Source organism: Palaemon carinicauda, chromosome 23, assembly GCF_036898095.1.
Source record: "Palaemon carinicauda isolate YSFRI2023 chromosome 23, ASM3689809v2, whole genome shotgun sequence".
NCBI lineage: Eukaryota > Metazoa > Arthropoda > Malacostraca > Decapoda > Palaemonidae > Palaemon > Palaemon carinicauda.
Genome location: NC_090747.1, coordinates 73,408,909 through 73,428,239, shown reverse-complemented (window position 1 = coordinate 73,428,239; position 19,331 = coordinate 73,408,909). Strand labels below are relative to the sequence as shown.

At 45.1% G+C, this 19,331-nt stretch overlaps 1 protein-coding gene across 1 annotated transcript in view; it reads left to right on the top strand.

Moving 5' to 3' along the window:
* Positions 1-2,070: 2,070 nt before the first annotated feature.
* Positions 2,071-19,331, top strand: part of Mcm10 (minichromosome maintenance 10 homolog) — a 525,621-nt gene continuing 508,360 nt past the window's right edge. The window contains exon 1 of the mRNA XM_068347046.1: positions 2,071-2,202. The gene's annotated coding sequence lies outside the window, so the exon portion shown is untranslated. The remainder of the gene's footprint in view (positions 2,203-19,331) is intronic.

Sequence of the window (19,331 nt, the reverse complement as noted above, 5' to 3'; positions counted from 1 at the left end):
TTTTTTATATGCGTCATTCACAGCTATTTGTTGCTTCATACGAAGTTTCTTTGCTACTTCAAAAACAATTTTTACAAATTCACTTATTTGATATTTTAAAAAACTCGGATATGCTTGAAAAGGCGCCCTGTCATACGTACCTATAGCTTTATACTGATGAAAATAGATTTATCCATACATCCAATTCATGGTATATGCTACTTAAAGACAAAATCCATTCATATTCCTAATTTAAGGTATTTGATGACGAAGACTGCATTCCTCCACACAAAATCATAAGTGCTACTTTCATCTAAAATGTTCCACTTACAAAATGTGTTTCAAGCCATTTGCTACCTAATACAAATTTCTTCAATATACTGTAAGTAAGCTATAAACTATTAAACACTTTTAATTAGTTCTGAATCCCCGGTCTCGTTTAAATTGTTTTAACCCATTAGTTTCATAATTAACGGTTACCTCCCGTTCCAACAGATGAGCTTCGCGCCGCTGTGCACCAAGGAGGTCTGAGTTCAGCCACTGTGTCGCATCCGCTGTCAGGTGTCTGGATGGTGATCCTTAACCCCTGCCTCCTCATGTGGTTCCTCGGTTCCGTTCTCTTTCAGCGGAATGGCGCATATTATTTCCTCAGCTTACTCTCCTAGCAACCATGAGTAATATCTGTGTAAGTTTATTTCATGATGTTTTATATGTTAGTGTTTTTTTTTTTTTTGTGAATATAACTGTATTTTCTTACACTTTTTTTTAAGATTTTAAACTTTTTCCAACAATTTTCAGATGTCATCAGTTTATGGATGACACTAATATTGAAATAGTTGATTGGAAATATAATTCTAGTTGAATATCCGGAATGTTTCCTTTCAAAAATTTTAATTTTGAGTACTGATTCAATTACGAAAGCGATGATTATCATTTATTTCACTGGATGTATTTTAACAACCTTGACAAATAATTTCCTTGCATCTTTGACACTATCCAAAACTCCTATTAATATCCGACAAGTCAGTCAATTGCTTCACTTTACTTTAAGGGGTGCTTTCCTGATCTAATCCCACAGAAAAGGCTTGTGCCCTGCAGGACCTTCCAAATGTGTTTGTCAAATACATTCTTAAGGATCTAGAGTATCATATTGTCAAATCCACGGTTTTATAAGATGTCATGAATAAGAAATTTTGAACGTGAAAGCTTTTATATTAGCAGTCATTCGGGTGTTTAGTGAGATCTTGTTACTTAATCTTGAGGACGAATATTTGGAAGCTTTTGAATCTACAGTCGAGGCCCCAGTAATTTGAATGTGTATATATTTTCTTAAATGTTTTGAACGTCAGTAATTTGATGCGTCATTACACATATATTAAAATCTAATCCATATTAAAAAGCTAGTGCAGTTTAATTACTACCATCTGTAAGGATTCTTTTTTTTTTACAAATACAACGTTTTTGAGATAATATCTAGGGATTATTACACCATTTGTATTATTTTACCATTACGAGAATTACAGCCCAGTAAAATAATAGAAATCGGGACTAAGTTCCCATCGATATTCATCTGGATGTTATAAAGGTTTCCTAAGTTGATTTTCTTTTCTACTACCATAAACTCATATTTGTATTCAGTTTTAGTTGTTTACTTTCCATACGTTCTCTATAACGTTAGTGGGAACGTGGTTAAATTCTCAGGTGCAGTCTATCATGAATGTTATTTATGGAGAAGTAAAGTAGCTTGAACTTCATTCCATTTTACATTTATATGTAATATTTTGATAGACCAATAGTGTAGGTACTATTTAAAAGAGTGATTATCTAGCATGTAGAGAAAATTGAATAAAACAAAAGGACGAAAAACCTCAAAAACTAAGGAAATTTTCTAGTTTTTGAGGCTCCGTTGCAAAGATTAAGTCTCAAACCCGAAGCTTATATGTAACTGTCATTCCCTCTCGTAGACGTCAGTTTGTTAGTCCATTTGTATCGCCGTGACTACCGTATTTTTAGATAGTGAAAAGTGATTCCGTATCTGGTAAAGGTAAAGATCAAGAGGATAGTGTTCGTTATGTTGAAGTGGCACGAACTTCTGTTAACCCAAATTGTATTTCGAAATGAACGTTTTCAACTGGACACAAGTTGTCAAAGGTTAGCCTGTGGCCTTTCAAGGCCGGTTGCTTCGGTCCCAACGTCTTGGATTCAGGCTCCTTCGACGTTAAGGTTGGTATATTGCTTCCAGTTTCAGACTTATTTAGCTATGCTTTTATTGGTTGGGCTTTAAATATATACATTACAAAGAGTGTATGCTTCAAGCCATCTGGAATTCGGTGAAACTGTACTAAGAATAGAACCGTGTACAGGATATCTTTATTAGGTTCAATTATAGAACAGTACAATATTACTTAGGCCATTAAAACTCGCATAATTGAATAGATTTTGGAGCCTTTGTATATCAGCGGCCAGTTCCTCCCATTTGGATTAGAAATTGACGTCAAATGACCTAAATTTTCCTTGCTAACTTGACCTACAAACTGTGTCCTTACCTACTTACCTAACGTGGGGGCGTAACCCCTTCCACTGCCGTATTCTAAGTTATCTTTAATCATACATACAGGTGGCTGCTATAATACATACACCCCTAGATTTTTGTAAATACATTTGTTTGAATCTTGTACACTACTTTCGAAAACTTATTGACAAAGTGCAGAATTTAATAAAGAAAATATCCTTTTTGCTTCGTTTGTCATCTTAAGAGTCTTTTTCCACCTGGTTTTTCAGAAAAAGACTGATAGATGTTGCTCCTGTCATAAAATACTTGTTCGAACAGAATAAAGGGCCCAACGTTTTATATTCAAAATTTGTTTGCTTTTTATTTTCAATAATGGAATATGCAATATAATCATAGCTTTTATTTTATCTATCATGTTAATGATAAAATGCAAGGGTAGAAATGTGTTTGCTATATTTAGTCTGGTCATATGAAATAGAAGCCAAGTCCATGTTCGAACAGATGATAGAGTGCGAAGCCATAACTCTCCTCGTTCTTAAATGTGCATTCAAGTATTGACTCCTTTAAATTTGTATAATTGATGATTAATGCTGAAATACTTGCCCACCAGGCTAACATGCGTAGCGAAACATGTTCCTCTTGCTAGACGTAGGAGCAATGAGATAATGTTTAATCACGAGTGAAGCGAGCATACAGCAGAGCCTAAACCAATAAATCATTAGTTCAATTAAGTACGGAAGCATTTGTAGTACGATGAACACTGCTACAAACGACTCCATAAAAAATGGAATGGAAAACTCCATTTTTTATGCATCTGAGAGTCCTAGCAAACTAAATCGCCAGTTTTTTTACAGTGTTTCATTACTGTTACAGGGTTTTGATGACTTTAACTGTTTTATCTTTTTTCAATATTAAACTTACCCGATAATCATGTAGCTGTCAACTCCGTTGCCCGACAGAATTCTACGGAAGGGATACGCCAGCGATCACTATACTAGAAGGGGGTGTACTCACCAGCGCCACCTGTGGCCAGGTACTGCAGTACTTCTTGTTGACACCACCTCAATTTTTCCTCTGTCGTGCTTCCGGCAAGACGTTCATGGATACGCTTATAATTTTGGAGTATTGTTCACGGTTTTTGGTGAAGTATTTCTCTAAGATTTCAGCTTTCGCTATACTGGAAACTTTTCTATTAGCTTAGATAGCTTTTATTTTGTTTTGATTAATGGTTAACGATCTTTTGCTTGATTTGGAATCCCCCTTGACTAGCTCTTTGATTCAAGATGTCCGACCTTTCACAAGCCCCTCCCCATAGACGATGTAGGTCTTGTAATAGGCGTATTCCGAAGGCCTCGGTTGATCCTCACACCGCTTGTTCCGACTGTAGGGAAAGACCCTGTCAGTTGGAAGATCGATGTGAGGAATGCGCCGGACTTTCGGAACTTGAGTTTGTTCGATTCCTTAAATATTCAACTAAGTTAGAGAGAGAGAGTTAGGAGGAGTTCTGCTCGCTCTTCGCTTTTTTCCTCACCTCATGATCCTCAACCTTTTCCTCCCCCTGTAGTGGCTACCCCCGAACCTACTATTTGTGCTCAGCCTGATATGTCCGATGTTTTGCGTGCCATTCAGGCTTTAGGTGACAAAGTGGAATCGGTAGTGAGTGACCATAAGTTTCTCTTGGCGGACGTCAAAGAACTTAAGGTCAAAAGTGCAGTGGGAGGTGGTAGTGCCAGTGCTGTGCCAAGTGCTAGTGTCAGTGCGGTGCCGAGTGCTAGTGTCAGTGTCAGTGTTGTGCGTGAGGGTACTTCTGTGCGTGCCAGTCGTCCTCCCAGTCCGGGACCTCTTGCAAGCTCCCAAGCCCAGGGGAGAAGCAATGTCGAAGGGCAAAAGGGTTCGGCAGGCCTTGATCGGCGCACAGAAGTATCCTCGGTGGTTGCGGGCGTGTCTTACAGAGACCGTCACTCCCACCCGCAGACGATTGAGCCCTTATTTTCCTCGTCTGCAGAAGAAATTTCGGGGAGAAAACGCTGGACTCAGGTCTCAAGACCTCTTAAACGTAAAGTCCAGACCTCAAGAGTTCAACAACCCGGATGCAGTCATTGGATTAGCTCTGACTCTCCGCAGTCATCAGGTGACTGCACACCTCCTAAGAGAGGTAAGGCGATGCCTCAACAGACCTCATCTTCTGTTAAGGCTTTGCCTCAGCAGACCTTAGCGTCTGTTGATCCCAAGATGACTTTGCTGCAGTCCATGCAGTCGCAGCTTGCGGTCTTAATGCGTGAGTTTCAGGCTGAGAAGGTTACACCTCCTCCTGCGAGCGCTCCGCCTCACCGCAGTCCAGTCTGCCAGGCGTACGAAGTTGAGGTTCCTCAGGCTACCTTACCGCGTTCGGAGTTGCCAGTTACCAGCGTTGTGCAGCAACCTCCACCTTCCTTAAGACAACCTCAACAATGGGAACAGGAGTCTTATGCCTTGCTTCCTCCTCTTCCTCTTGCGGTTAGACCATCGAGGCAACAACCTCTTGAGGTACGACAACCTCTTCCATCCATGAGGCAACCACCTCAGCTCTCGCTGCAGCGACCTCAACTTTCCTCAAGGCGAGAGCCTCAACTCTTAAGGCTAGCACCTCAAGAACCTCAACTCGTGAGACAGGAACTGCGTTCTGCGCAGCCGCTACCTCAACTCTCGCAGCTCACACCTCAAGAACCTCAACTCGTGAGACAGGAACCTGATACTGCGCATCTACAACCCTTGCAGCAAGCGCAACTCTTGAGACAGGAAGCTCATGCTAGGAGTCAGCCACCTCAACGCATGCATCTACCTTCCTCTACTCTACTTGATCAGTCTTTGCAGCCTGAACCTCAGGTTTTAATTCAGTCGCCTCTCTCCACACTTGCTCCTCAGACCGCCGCAGAACCTCCTTCTTCCCAACCTCTTGACTTTGTCGTTACCAGCCCTCATCCTCTTCAACAGAGACTTGAGGATGAAACCGCAAGTGTTTATGCACCCGCTTGTCAAGATTCTGCTGTTCAGCACACCGCTGTTACTGTACCTCTCGCTTCGCAACACTCTGGTGATGAGGTTTCTGAGGAGGAAGCTGCGCACCTAGATGATCCCTCTTCGGACGTGGAGGAACCCAAGTCTTCTCCTCACTCCATTGACTTTCGCAAGGTCCTGGCTCTTTTCAGAGAGGTATACCCGGACCATTTTGTTTCTGCTACCCCCCGCTCTCCTCCATCTGAGTTTTCGCTGGGCATGCAACCTGTTAAGTCGGCCTATACTAAGCTCGTCTTTGCTAGATCCTCTAAGAGAGCTTTAAGAAGGTTAGGGGATTGGTTGCAGTCCAAACAGCAACTAGGGAAGACTTCCTTTATGTTCCCACCTACTAAGCTGACTTCTAAGGCGGGCGTATGGTATGCCACAGGAGAGGAACCAGGCTTGGGAGTCCCTGCCTCTGCCCAGGCTGACTTCTCAAGTTTGGTCGACTCTCCTCGTAGATCAGCGATGAGGCGCTCTAAGGTCTGCTGGACCTTTTCCGACTTAGACCACTTCTTAAAGGGTATATTTCGTGCCTTTGAGATTTTCAATTTTCTCGACTGGTGCCTGGGGGCCTTGAGCAAGAAGACCACCCCTGCGGACAAGGACTCAGCCATGCTTATAATGTCCTGCATGGATAAAGCAATTCGGGATGGGTCCGGCGAGCTTGCTTCAATGTTTGTTTCAGGAGTACTTAAGAAAAGGGAGCAACTTTGCACTTTTCTTTCTACTGGCATCACATCTTGTCAAAGGTCCTCACTCCTTTTTGCTCCGCTTTCTAAGTTCTTGTTCCCCGAAGAGCTTATCAAGGATTTGTCTGCGGCCCTTATTCAGAAGGACACTCATGACCTTGTGGCCTCTTCAGCTCGTAAGGCTAAGGTTGCTCCCTCAGTTCCCAGGACTTACCGCACCCCAGTGGCCGATACTCCTGCTACAAGGTTTATTCCGCCCTTTCGTGGCAGAGCCCCCAGCCGAGGAAGTACCCGTCCAGACTCTTCCAGGAGCAGGTCTAGGAAAGGTCCCAAGACTTCAAAAGGCAAGCACTGACTCTCCTCCTCTCCAGACAGCAGTAGGAGCCAGACTCAAGACCTTCTGGCAAGCTTGGGAAAGAAGAGGTGCAGACGCCCAGTCTGTCAAGTGGCTAAGGGAGGGTTACAGGATACCATTCTGCCGCAAACCCCCTCTGACCACTTCTCCCATCAACCTCTCTCCCAACTACAAGGAAAAGGACAAGAGGCTAGCGTTACACCAGGAGGTGTCGCTCCTGTTACAGAAGAAGGCAGTGGTTATAGTCCGGGACCATCAATCCCCGGGCTTCTACAACCGTCTCTTTCTGGTGGCCAAGAAGACAGGAGGTTGGAGACCGGTGCTGGACGTCAGCGCGCTCAATGCTTATGTCACCAAGCAGACGTTCACTATGGAGACGACGAAGTCGGTCCTAGCAGCGGTCAGGCAGGAGGACTGGATGGTCTCGTTGGATCTGAAAGACGCTTACTTTCACGTTCCTATTCATCCAGACTCCCAACCTTTCCTGAGATTCGTTTTTGGAAAGGTTGTGTACCAATTCCAAGCCCTGTGTTTTGGCCTAAGCACAGCTCCTATGGTGTTTACGCATCTGATGAGGAATATTGCAAAATTCCTCCACTTATCGGACATCAGAGCCTCCCTTTATTTAGACGACTGGCTGTTAAGAGCCTCCACGAGTCGTCGCTGTCTGGAGAGTCTCAACTGGACTTTGGACTTGATCAAGGAACTGGGTCTATTAGTCAACTTAGAAAAGTCCCAGCTCATTCCCTCCCAATCCATCATTTACCTGGGAATGGAGATTCGGAGTCAGGCTTTTCGGGCTTTTCCATCGGCCCCAAGGATAAGCCAAGCCCTAGAATGCATCCTGAGCATGCTGAAGAGGAACAGTTGCTCGGTGAGACAGTGGATGAGTCTAACAGGGACCCTGTCATCGTTAGCCCTGTTCGTCGAGTTAGGGAGACTCCACCTCCGCCCTCTCCAATTCCATCTAGCAGCTCATTGGGACAAGGATTTGACGCTCGAAGCAGTCTCTATTCCTGTCACCAAAGAGATGAAGACCACTCTCTTGTGGTGGAAGACCAACATCCTTCTCAAGGAGGGTCTATCGTTAGCGATTCAGACCCCCAATCTTCATCTCTTCTCGGATGCATCAGACTCGGGCTGGGGCGCGACCTTGAACGGACAGGAATGCTCGGGAACATGGAACAAGGAACAGGAAACGCTCCACATCAACTGCAAGGAGCTGCTGGCAGTTCATCTGGCCTTAATGAACTTCAAGTCCCTCCTGCTAGGCAAGGTGGTGGAGGTGAACTCCGACAACACCACAGCCTTGGCTTACATCTCCAAGCAGGGAGGGACCCATTCGAGGAGGCTGTACGAGATAGCAAGGGACCTCCTCATTTGGTCAAGAAGTCTAAATCTCACTCTAGTAACGAGGTTCATTCAGGGCAACATGAACGTCTCAGCAGATCGCCTAAGCAGAAAAGATCAAGTCATCCCCACGGAATGGACCCTTCACAAGAGCGTGTGCAACAGACTTTGGACCTTGTGGGGTCAGCCTACGATAGATCTGTTCGCCACCTCCATGACCAAGAGGCTTCCTTTGTACTGTTCCCCAGTTCCAGACCCAGCAGCAGTTCACGTGGATGCTTTTCTGCTGAATTGGTCCCATCTCGACCTTTATGCATTCCCGCCGTTCAAGATCATCAACAGAGTCATTCAGAAGTTCGTCTCGCACGAAGGGACACGGCTGACGCTGGTTGCTCCCCTTTGGCCTGCAAGAGAATGGTTCACAGAGGTACTACAATGGCTGGTCGACGTTCCCAGGACTCTCCCTCTAAGAGTGGACCTTCTACGTCAACCTCACGTAGACAAGGTACACCCAAACCTCCACGCTCTTCGTCTGACTGCCTTCAGACTGTCGAAAGATTCGCTAGAGCTAGAGGCTTTTCGAAGGAGGCAGCCAGAGCGATTGCCAGAGCAAGGAGGGTATCCACTCGTAGAGTCTACCAATCCAAGTGGGGAGTCTTCCGAAACTGGTGCAGAGCCAATGCAGTGTCCTCTACCAATACCTCTGTAACCCAAGTAGCTGACTTCCTTTTACATCTAAGGAATGAGAGATCCCTTTCGGCTCCTACGATTAAAGGGTACAGGAGTATGTTGGCTTCAGTTCTCCGCCACAGAGGTTTGGACCTTTCTTCCAACAAGGACCTTCAAGACATCCTTAAATCTTTCGAGACTTCTAAAGAACGTCGTTTATCCACTCCAGGCTGGAATCTAGACGTAGTCTTAAGGTTCCTTATGTCTCCTAGGTTCGAACCTCTCCAGTCAGCTTCCTTCAAAGACCTTACTCTCAAGACTCTTTTTCTCGTCTGCCTTGCAACAGCTAAAAGAGTTAGTGAGGTTCACGCCTTCAGCAAGAACATTGGGTTCACATCCGAATCTGCAACATGTTCTTTACAGCTCGGATTTTTAGCTAAGAATGAACTTCCTTCACGTCCTTGGCCTAGATCGTTTGAAATTCCTAGCCTTTCCAACATGATGGGTAACGAGCTAGAAAGAGTTCTTTGCCCTGTCAGAGCTCTGAAATATTATCTTAATAGGTCAAAACCTATACGAGGACAGTCAGAAGCCTTATGGTGTGCAATCAAGAAACCTTCGATGCCTATGTCCAAAAACGCAGTTTCGTATTATATAAGGCTTCTGATTAGAGAAGCCCATTCTCACATGAAGGATGAAGACCTTGCTTTGCTGAAGGTAAGGACCCACGAAGTGAGAGCCGTAGCCACTTCGATGGCCTTTAATAAGAACCGTTCTCTGCAGAGCATTATGGATGCAACTTATTGGAGGAGCAAGTCAGTGTTTGCATCATTTTATCTTAAAGATGTCCAGTCTCTTTACGAGAACTGCTACACCCTGGGACCATTCGTAGCAGCGAGTGCAGTAGTAGGTGAGGGCTCAGCCACTACATTCCCTTAATCCCATAACCTTTTTTAACCTTTCTCTTGAATGCTTTTATTGTTGTTTTTTGGGTTGTTACGGTAGGCTAAGAAGCCTTCCGCATCCTTTTTTGATTTGGCGGGTGGTCAATTCATTCTTGAGAAGCGCCTGGGTTAGAGGTTGTGTAGAGGTCCTTTAGTATGGGTTGCAGCCCTGTATACTTCAGCACCTTAGAGTTGCTCAGCCTCCTAAGAGGAACGCTGCGCTCAGTAAGGAAGACGAACTTATTAAAGGCAGAGTAATGGTTCAAGTCGACTTCCTTACCAGGTACTTATTATTTCATTGTTATTTTGAATAACTGATTATATGAAATACGGGATACTTAGCTATCTTATAGTCATGTACACTGGTTTTCACCCACCTCCCTGGGTGTGAATCAGCTACATGATTATCGGGTAAGTTTAATATTGAAAAATGTTATTTTCATTAGTAAAATAAATTTTTGAATATACTTACCCGATAATCATGATTTAATTGACCCACCCTTCCTCCCCATAGAGAACCAGTGGACCGAGGAAAAATTGAGGTGGTGTCAACAAGAAGTACTGCAGTACCTGGCCACAGGTGGCGCTGGTGAGTACACCCCCTTCTAGTATAGTGATCGCTGGCGTATCCCTTCCGTAGAATTCTGTCGGGCAACGGAGTTGACAGCTACATGATTATCGGGTAAGTATATTCAAAAATTTATTTTACTAATGAAAATAACATATTACGAGGACCGGTTTTTTATGGCGGAAATAACAAAGTTTAAAGATAATATAATTAGACCAGTACACTACATTCTAAGGTTTTTCGAATGCGATTGATGACGATACCAAGCGTGAAGCCTTAGCTATTCAGTTGTGGTAGTCGACCCATCATAATTCAAAAACTGGATTTCCACCAGGAATCGTTATTAAAGGTGTTCAAAACACCACAAATTACATTAAAAGGCAGTCTTATAATCTGCAAACTGTTTATTGCACCATTCTATAATTTTACCCTTGTATAGAATGAAGTATTGCACTTTTTGAAGCTGAAGTAGCATTTGGCTATTTTTTTTTTCAATCATGGTTGTTAAAATTTTTATGTTTCGCAATGGTAAATATGATACTTTAATTTCTAGCCAAATACATGAACCATATATTTTTCAATATCAAACTTACCCGATGATCATATAGCTGCATCCCTGCTGCCCGACAGAAAAAATCTACGGGAGGAATACGCCAGCGATCGCTATACAGGTGGGGGTGTATATCAACAGCGCCATCTGTCAAGTAGGTACTCAAGTACTCGATGTCAACAACGAACCAATTTTCCCTCTGTCGTGCCACAGGCAAGACCTACTGAATACGCCGTCCCTAACTGGTTTTGTTTTCACAACGTTTTGGTGAAGTACACTATTCCAGTTTTGAGCTTTCGCTATGCAGGGTTTTATCTTCATTTCAGAACTTGAACTCGTTTTGGATAGATTTAATTTTGGTGACGAAGAGAGTATGGACTCGAAGAGAGTATGGACTCTCTTTCACTTTTAAATGGCCGACCCTTCCCTTAGACGGAAGTGTGTTTAGGTTTTTGGTAATTTTGCTTAACAAGTTATAGATCTATTTATTTTATATCTCTCCGCCTTTAAGGCCTCTTCGATTAACTTTCCATTTATTATAAACTTATAAAAATTAATTTTTATGTTTGTTTATATGCGACCTTTCCTAATAGTAGGCGGTCCTTACTTGGAACCGAAGTTAATTAACTTTGAGCCCGTCATATCGTATTTACCTTTTAAGAATTTATACCCCTTTTTAATTTTATGTTGTTGAAAGAATTTCTTTGATAGTCTCGTACTGTTTTCAAAGATGAACTAACGTTTAGTTTTGTCTCCGCAGTTGTTGACGTTCAGAACGTTCAACTTGCGCTCTATCGTTACGATAGAGAGAGAGTATTTCACGGTTTCACGTTGCAGTAAGAGTAAACCGATTCTAGCGTTTCGTTCATTCTTTCTTAGCCTAAATGGTTTAAATTCTAAATAAAGGAACTTTTTATTTGGGAAACCTTTCAGTTTTTTCCTTTAGCAAATAATATGTTTTAACGATATATAATTGGGCTCTTCTCTTTGGTTCTAAGTCAAGAGAGAAGAGAGAGAAGGATAGAGACGGAGGGAGAGAGAGGAGAATAAACGTTTCGTTCAAGCGGGTAACTTTGTTCTCGTTTTTTTTTACTCTTCTCCCTTGTCGCTGTAGGGGAAGAAGGTAAAACGTTTCTAGAGTTTTATTCTTGTTCCCAGGCTTTATGCGGTGAGAGATTTTAAACGTAGTTTATTTGATCTAGTGTTTAGTCTCTTTTCCAGCCACTGAATTCTTTATCTTTATTATGTTTTTCTGTTGCATTGTAAACTGTTTTCGCAATTACTACCTTTTAATGAAGGATAGGATTGCGTGTTTCAGGTGGAAATCAGTTAAAGTTTCGATTTCAGTGAAATAAGTGCAAACAGAAAATCAAAAGTGATAAAGTGATATGCGCAAAGTGTTACAGTGTTGCGTTCGAGGGTTCGTCTGTTCGTGCCAGTTGTTCACCTAGTCCGATACCTCTTACAAGCTCCCAAGTCAGGGGAGAAGTAATGTCGAAGGACTTATGGGTTCCACAGGCCTTGATCGACGAACAGACGTTTCCCTCCGTGGTTTCGGGTGTATCTACACACGTTGCCGACGTGATCACCCCACCCACACAAAGACGAGAGAGCCCATTTATTCCTCGTCTGCGGAAGAGGTTTCTCGCAGAAACCATGGACCAATCTTGCTGCTTTTTAAATGCAAGTCGGTCCCTTCCGCGCAAGTCCAACGGCCTAGGTGTAGCCACTGGGTCAGTTCGGACTCGCTACAGTCATCCGACGACTGCACACCTTCCGAGAGAGGCAAGGTGGTTCCGCAACAGGCAGTAACTCCGTCTGTTGCCGCACCAGCTGTTTTAGACCCTCAGTCACAACGGACAGTAGCTCCGTTTGTTGCCGTCTTTTATAGACCCTAGTGGTCTATGCTGCAGATATGCAGTCTCAGCTTGCTTCCTTCATGCAGGAGTATCGTGCTGAGAAGGTTGACACTGCACCTGTTAACCTACAACCTGCCACGGTTGTGCGCTCAGCAGATACTGCGGCTGCCTGCTCCCACACTCCACCTGTGAGAGCTCCACCACCGATGCGCAGTCGACCCTGCCAGACGCATGTTCATGCTGCACCCTCCGTTGACATGCGTGAGCTACCGCATCAGCAGTGGGAAGGTGCTGTCAAGCTGCCGTGTTTTGCCGCAATGCGGCATGATCCGCAACCCACGGCAGTCCCTCCCACGCACCAGCACTCCGCTTTTGTTGTTGCCAGCTCCCACACTCCGACTGCGGAGCAGGGTTGCCAACTCAAATTTTCAAATGTCGCTAGATAGGCTTGCAAAGTAGCTAGAAAGTAGGTAAAGTCATATGGAATTTCTCTAAAGAAAGTAGCTAAAATAGAATACTGTAAAAAAGGCAATGAATTAGCACAAAATCGCTAATTTGGCAACTCTGCTGCGGAGAAGGTTGACGATGCACCCATGGGCCTACAGTCTACCACGGTTGTGCGCCCGGCATGGCTGCCTGCTCCCACACTCTTGTTGTGAGAGCTCCTCCACCCATGCACAGTCAACCCTGCCAGACGTATGATGACTCCCACAGACACACGGAGCACTCCGTTGCCGTGCGTGAGCTACCACAAGCTGCCGTGTTTTGACACGGTGTGTCAGCCTCCGCAACACACTGTGGTTACCGCCACTCGCCCGCAGCAAACTAGTCAGTCAGGAGTTGAGGCTTCCCCACACAACTTTTGGTTGTTGCCAACTCACAGACTGTCAAACAGTTACATGACGTTGCCTTCTGGTCTGCTACTAATACACCAGTGCTGTATGTCCTCACGCTCCTGTTGTGGTTGACAGTTCAGTTTTGACAGTTCACAGACTGTCAAGCAGTTTCATAACGTTGCCTTCTGGTCTGCTGCTTATGCACCAGTGAAACCCTCACTGAGATAACCTAGCTTTTCTCGGACATGGTTCCTGTAGATGAGAAAGTGCTGTTCTCCCTCCTTCTGATATTCCCTTGAGGACTCTGAGAGGAGCCTTAAGCTGCTTAGCCTCCTATGGACTTTAATTAAAGCATAACATGCTTCCAGGGAGGGTAAATGGTTCCGCTTCAGTCGCTACCCCGTCTGTTGCCACACCTGCTCCCTTAGACCTTGGGCTTTGTTGCAAGACATGCAGTCCAAGCTTAGTCCTTGATAGAGGATTTTTTACGGAGAAGAACCTTCTTGCCAACAACCTTCCTACCGGTTGGTTGTACGCCCTGTTGACGCTGAGATTTCCTACTCACGTCCGCCAGTTGAGATGATTCCTCCTCCGGTGCGACCCAGTGTGGGTTGCCAGTCGCACGTTATCGTTAAGCGACTCTCGGAGGTGGTTGTGGACGTTCAGTGTGTCACTAGGAAGACGTTCAACAACCAGCAGAGGTGACTTGTTGTGACTCAGTGCGGCAACCTCAGCAACCCGATAGGGGTTGTCTGCACAACCCAGACAGTCTAGACAGTTTCGGGTTGTCGCTGTACTTCCTCGCTTCCCCATGGTTGACAGTTCACAGACTGTGCAGCAGTACCATGATCTTGTGTCCGGCTCCGTCATGCATCCACCAGTGCGACCGGATTCAGCGAGTCAGACGTTGCCCACTCCGTTGCCGTTTCCTCATCAGTTTCGGATGAGGAACCCTCTGATGAGGACATGGCTGAACAAGACGATCAACCCCCAGCCCTGCTATCCATCCAGAAGATGCTGAAGAAGGAACGCGGCCCTGTCAGGCTGTGGATGAGTCTGGTTAAGACACTGTCATCCGTGGTTCAACTGGTGTCACTTGGAAGACTACACCTCCGTCCTCTTCGGTTTCATCTAGCTCTTCACTGGAAAAGGACAAGACGCTAGAAGCGGTCTAGATCCCGGTTTCCGGAAGATAAGTCTGGTCTGACTGGATGAAAGGACTTTTTCAACCTTTGATAGGGTTTTCCCCTGACTGTTCAGACTCCCAACCACGTTCTCTTCTCAGACGCATCGGACGTAGGCTGGGGTGCGACCTTAGGCGGTAGGGAATGCTCGGGATTATGGAACTCGAGTCAAAGGACAATGCATTTCAACTGCAAGAAGCTTCTGGCAGTACGTCTGACCTGGAAAAGCTTCAGGTCTCTCCTTCAAGGCAAAGTAGTGGAGGTGAACACGGTCAACTCCCTGCTTTGATGTACATCTCCTAGCAAGGAGGGACCTACTCTCTGACATGGTACGAGTTCGCAAGTGACCTCCTCTCCTGTTCAACAGGTCTAGACTTTTCACTAGTAACAAGTTTCTTCCAAGGCAACTTGAATGTCTTAGCAGATGGTCTCAGTAGGAAGGGACAATAACTCCAACATATTGGACCCTCCACTAGGATGTATGCAAGAGACTTTGGGTCTCCTGGGGCCAGCCAACCATAGATCTCTTCGCAACCTCGATGTCCAAGAGGCTCTCAATACTTTGCTCACCTATCCCGGACCCAGCAGTAGTTCTTTTAGATGCCTTTCTACTTGATTGGTCTCATCTAGATCTATATGCATTCCCTCCGTTCTAGATTGTCAACAAGGTACTGCAGAAGTTCGCCTCTCACGAAGGGACAAGTGGACGCTAATTGCTCCCCTCTGGCCCGCGAGAGAATAACTTACCGAGGTACTTCGATGGCTAGTAGACGTTCCCAGAACTCTTCCCCTAAGGGTGGACCTGCTACGTCTGCCACGCGTAAAGAAGGTACTCCAAGGCCTCCACGCTCTTCGTCTCACTGCCTTCAGAGTATCGAAAGACTCTCGAGAACTAGAGGTTTTTCGAAGGAGGCAACCAGAGCGATTGCTAGAGCAAGGAGAACATCCACCCTTAGAGTCTACCAATCGAAGTGGGAAATCTTTCGAAACTGGTGCAAGTCAGTATCCGTATCCTCGACCAGTACCTCTGTAACTCAAATAGCTGACTTCCTCTTATATCTGAGGAAAGAGCGATCTCTTTCAGCTCCCTCTCAAGGGTTACAGAAGCATGTTGGCATCAGTCTTCCATCACAGAGGCTTAGATCTTTCCAACAATAAAGATCTACAGGACCTCCTTAAGTCTTTTGAGACCACGAAGGAGCGTCGTTTGGTTACACCTGGTTGGAATTTAGACGTGGTTCTAAGATTCCTTATGTTAGACAGGTTCGAACCACTTCAATCAGCCTCCCTGAAAGATCTCACCTTTAAGACTCTTTTCCTGATATGCTTAACCACAGCTAAAAGAGTCAGTGAGATTCATGCCTTCAGCAAGAACATCGGATTCTCATCCGAAACGGCTACATGTTCTTCATCTTGGTTTTCTAGCCAAACACGAGCTGCCTTCTCGGCCTTGACCAATATCGTTCGATATTCCAAACTTATCGTATGGTTGGAAATGAACTAAAAAAGAGTATTATGTCCTGTAAGAGCTCTTAAGTTTTATTTTAAAACCTTTACGAGGCCCGTCTGAAGCTTTATGGTGTTCAGTTAAGAATTCATCTTTGCCTATGTCAGAGAATTCTTTATCCTATTTTTTTTCAGACTGTTAATACGAGAAGCTCATTCCCTTCTGAATGAGGAAGACCAAGCTTGGCTGAAGGTAAGGACACACGAAGTTAGAGCGGTCACAACTTCCGTGGCCTTTAAACAAAATAGATCTCTGCAAAATATATTCGACGCAACCTATTGGAAGAGCAAATCAGTGTTCGCGTCTTTTATCTTAAGAATGTCCAGTCTCTTTACGAGAACTGCTACACTCTGGGACCATTCGTAGCAACGAGTGCAGTAGTGGTGGGGGCTCCACCACTACAATTCCCTAATTCCAGAACCTTTTTAATCTTTCTCTTGAAATATTTTTGGGTTGTCCGGAAGGCTAAGAAGCCTTTCGCATCCTACTTGATTTGGCGGGTGGTCAAAATCTTTTCTTGAGAAGCGCCTAGATTAAAGGTTTTGATGAGGACCCTTAGTATGGGTTGCAACCCTTCATACTTCAGCTCCTAGGAGTCGCTCAGCATCCTATGAGGATCGCGAGGCTCAGTAAGGAAGACGTACTTAAAAAGGCAGAGTAATTGTTCAAGTCGTCTTTCTTACCAGGTACTTATTTATTTTATGCTTGTTATTTTGAATAACTGCTAAAATAAAATACGGAATACTTAGCTCATAATGTCAACTTGTTATGCTGGTCTCTACCCACCCCCCTGGGTGTGAATCAGCTATATGATCATCGGGTAAGTTTGATATTGAAAAATGTTATTTTCCTTAGTAAAATAAATTTTTGAATATACTTACCCGATGATCATAAATTAAAGGACCCACCCTTCCTCCCCAATAGAGAACCAGTGGGACAGAGGAGAAAATTGGTTCGTTGTTGACATCGAGTACTTGAGTACCTACTTGACAGATGGCGCTGTTGATATACACCCCCACCTGTATAGCGATCGCTGGCGTATTCCTCCCGTAGACTTTTTCTGTCGGGCAGCAGGGATGCAGCTATATGATCATCGGGTAAGTATATTCAAAAATTTATTTTACTAAGGAAAATAAAATTTTTCCTACTTATTATCTTGTGTTCTATGCATTTCTGACCTTGATTATTGGAGCAAACCACCCGTTCATGAGTTTTTAGACCCCCTTTTGTAAAGACAAATTGAGGAAGTGGACCACTACATCTACCTATTACAACGAATCTCTCTACATGACGCCTGTAAAGAGAGCAAAATAAAAAGAAGAATAACCCTCAGTTGGCAAGTGTTTGGAAGAGCCAGTACAGTGTTAAAAAATAAGAAGATTCCTATCATCTTAAAAAGGAAAGTTATGTTCAGTGTATCCTCCCCACTATCACCTATGGGGCCGAAACTTGGAATCTAACAAAAAAGCTTTCCCTTAAATTAAGAACAATGCAGAAGGCACATGAGAGAATTATGCTAAATCTAACATGGAAGGATAGAAAAACAGCTAAATGGATACGCAAAAAACTAAAGTAATGGATATCCTTGAAACCATTAGCAAGCTCAAATGGAAGTGGGCCGGGCACATTGGCAGGATGACAGACAACAGATGGACATCACGAACAACCTTCTGGATACCCCAAGGATACACAAGAAACCGAGGAAGACAAAAAACCACTGGCGAGATGACTTAGACCAACATAAGCAACAGTGGCACAGAATAGCCTGGGATCGAAGTCTGTGGAGGAATCTGGGGAAGGCCTACATCCAACAAAGGACTTGAAGGCTGAAATGATGATGATGATGTAAAGACAATTATGGGGGGACACCAGTGGGAAACCGGGGTTTTTTTTGGATGGGGAAATGTCATAAACAAGTGATTTTCAGTAATAATAATGATCAGAAAGGCAAAATACGGACTAGATAACCAGTGGGAAAAATATATGGTTCATGTAAATGGCTGAAAACAAGCCAAACATGATTATTTAACACTTGAGATTTGTAAAAGGGTACAGAACCTAACAAATCCACCTAACCTTACCTAGTTGTTCCAAGGTCACAACCCGGGGGGGGGGAGCTCTCCGAACCCCCTTCCCAATTCACAACTCCTAGGCGGGGTAAGTCTCCGGATCCCCTTTCCAAGTCATAATCACTAGCCGGACCATCCTTTCCAGGTCACAATCACTAGCCGGACCACCCTTTCCAGGTCACAATCACTAGCCGGACCACCCTTTCCAGGTCACAATCACTAGCCGGACCACCCTTTCCAGGTCACAATCACTAGCCGGACCACCCTTCCCAGGTCACAATCACTAGCCGGACCACCCTTCCCAGGTCACAATCCCTAGCCGGACCACCCTTTCCAGGTCACAATCACTAGCCGGACCACCCTTCCCAGGTCACAATCACTAGCCGGACCATCCTTCCCAGGTCACAATCACTAGCCAGACCACCCTTCCCAGGTCACAATCACTAGCCGGACCACCCTTCCCAATTCACAACTCCTAGGCGGGGTAAGCCTCCGGATCCCCTTTCCAAGTCATAATCACTAGCCGGACCACCCTTTCCAGGTCACAATCACTAGCCGGACCACCCTTTCCAGGTCACAATCACTAGCCGGACCACCCTTTCCAGGTCACAATCACTAGCCGGACCACCCTTCCCAGGTCACAATCACTAGCCGGACCACCCTTCCCAATTCACAACTCCTAGCCGGGGTAAGCCTCCGGATCCCCTTTCCAAGTCATAATCACTAGCCGGACCACCCTTTCCAGGTCACAATCACTAGCCGGACCACCCTTTCCAGGTCACAATCACTTGCCGGACCACCCTTCCCAGGTCACAATCACTAGCCGGACCATCCTTCCCAGGTCACAATCACTAGCCGGACCACCCTTCCCAGGTCACAATCACTAGCCGGACCACCCTTCCCAATTCACAACTCCTAGCCGGGGTAAGCCTCCGGATCCCCTTTCCAAGTCATAATCACTAGCCGGACCACCCTTTCCAGGTCACAATCACTAGCCGGACCACCCTTTCCAGGTCACAATCACTAGCCGGACCACCCTTCCCAGGTCACAATCACTAGCCGGACCATCCTTCCCAGGTCACAATCACTAGCCAGACCACCCTTCCCAACTCACAACTCCTAGCCGGGGTAAGCCTCCGGATTCCCTTTCCAAGTCATAATCACTAGCCGGACCACCCTTTCCAGGTCACAATCACTAGCCGGACCACCCTTTCCAGGTCA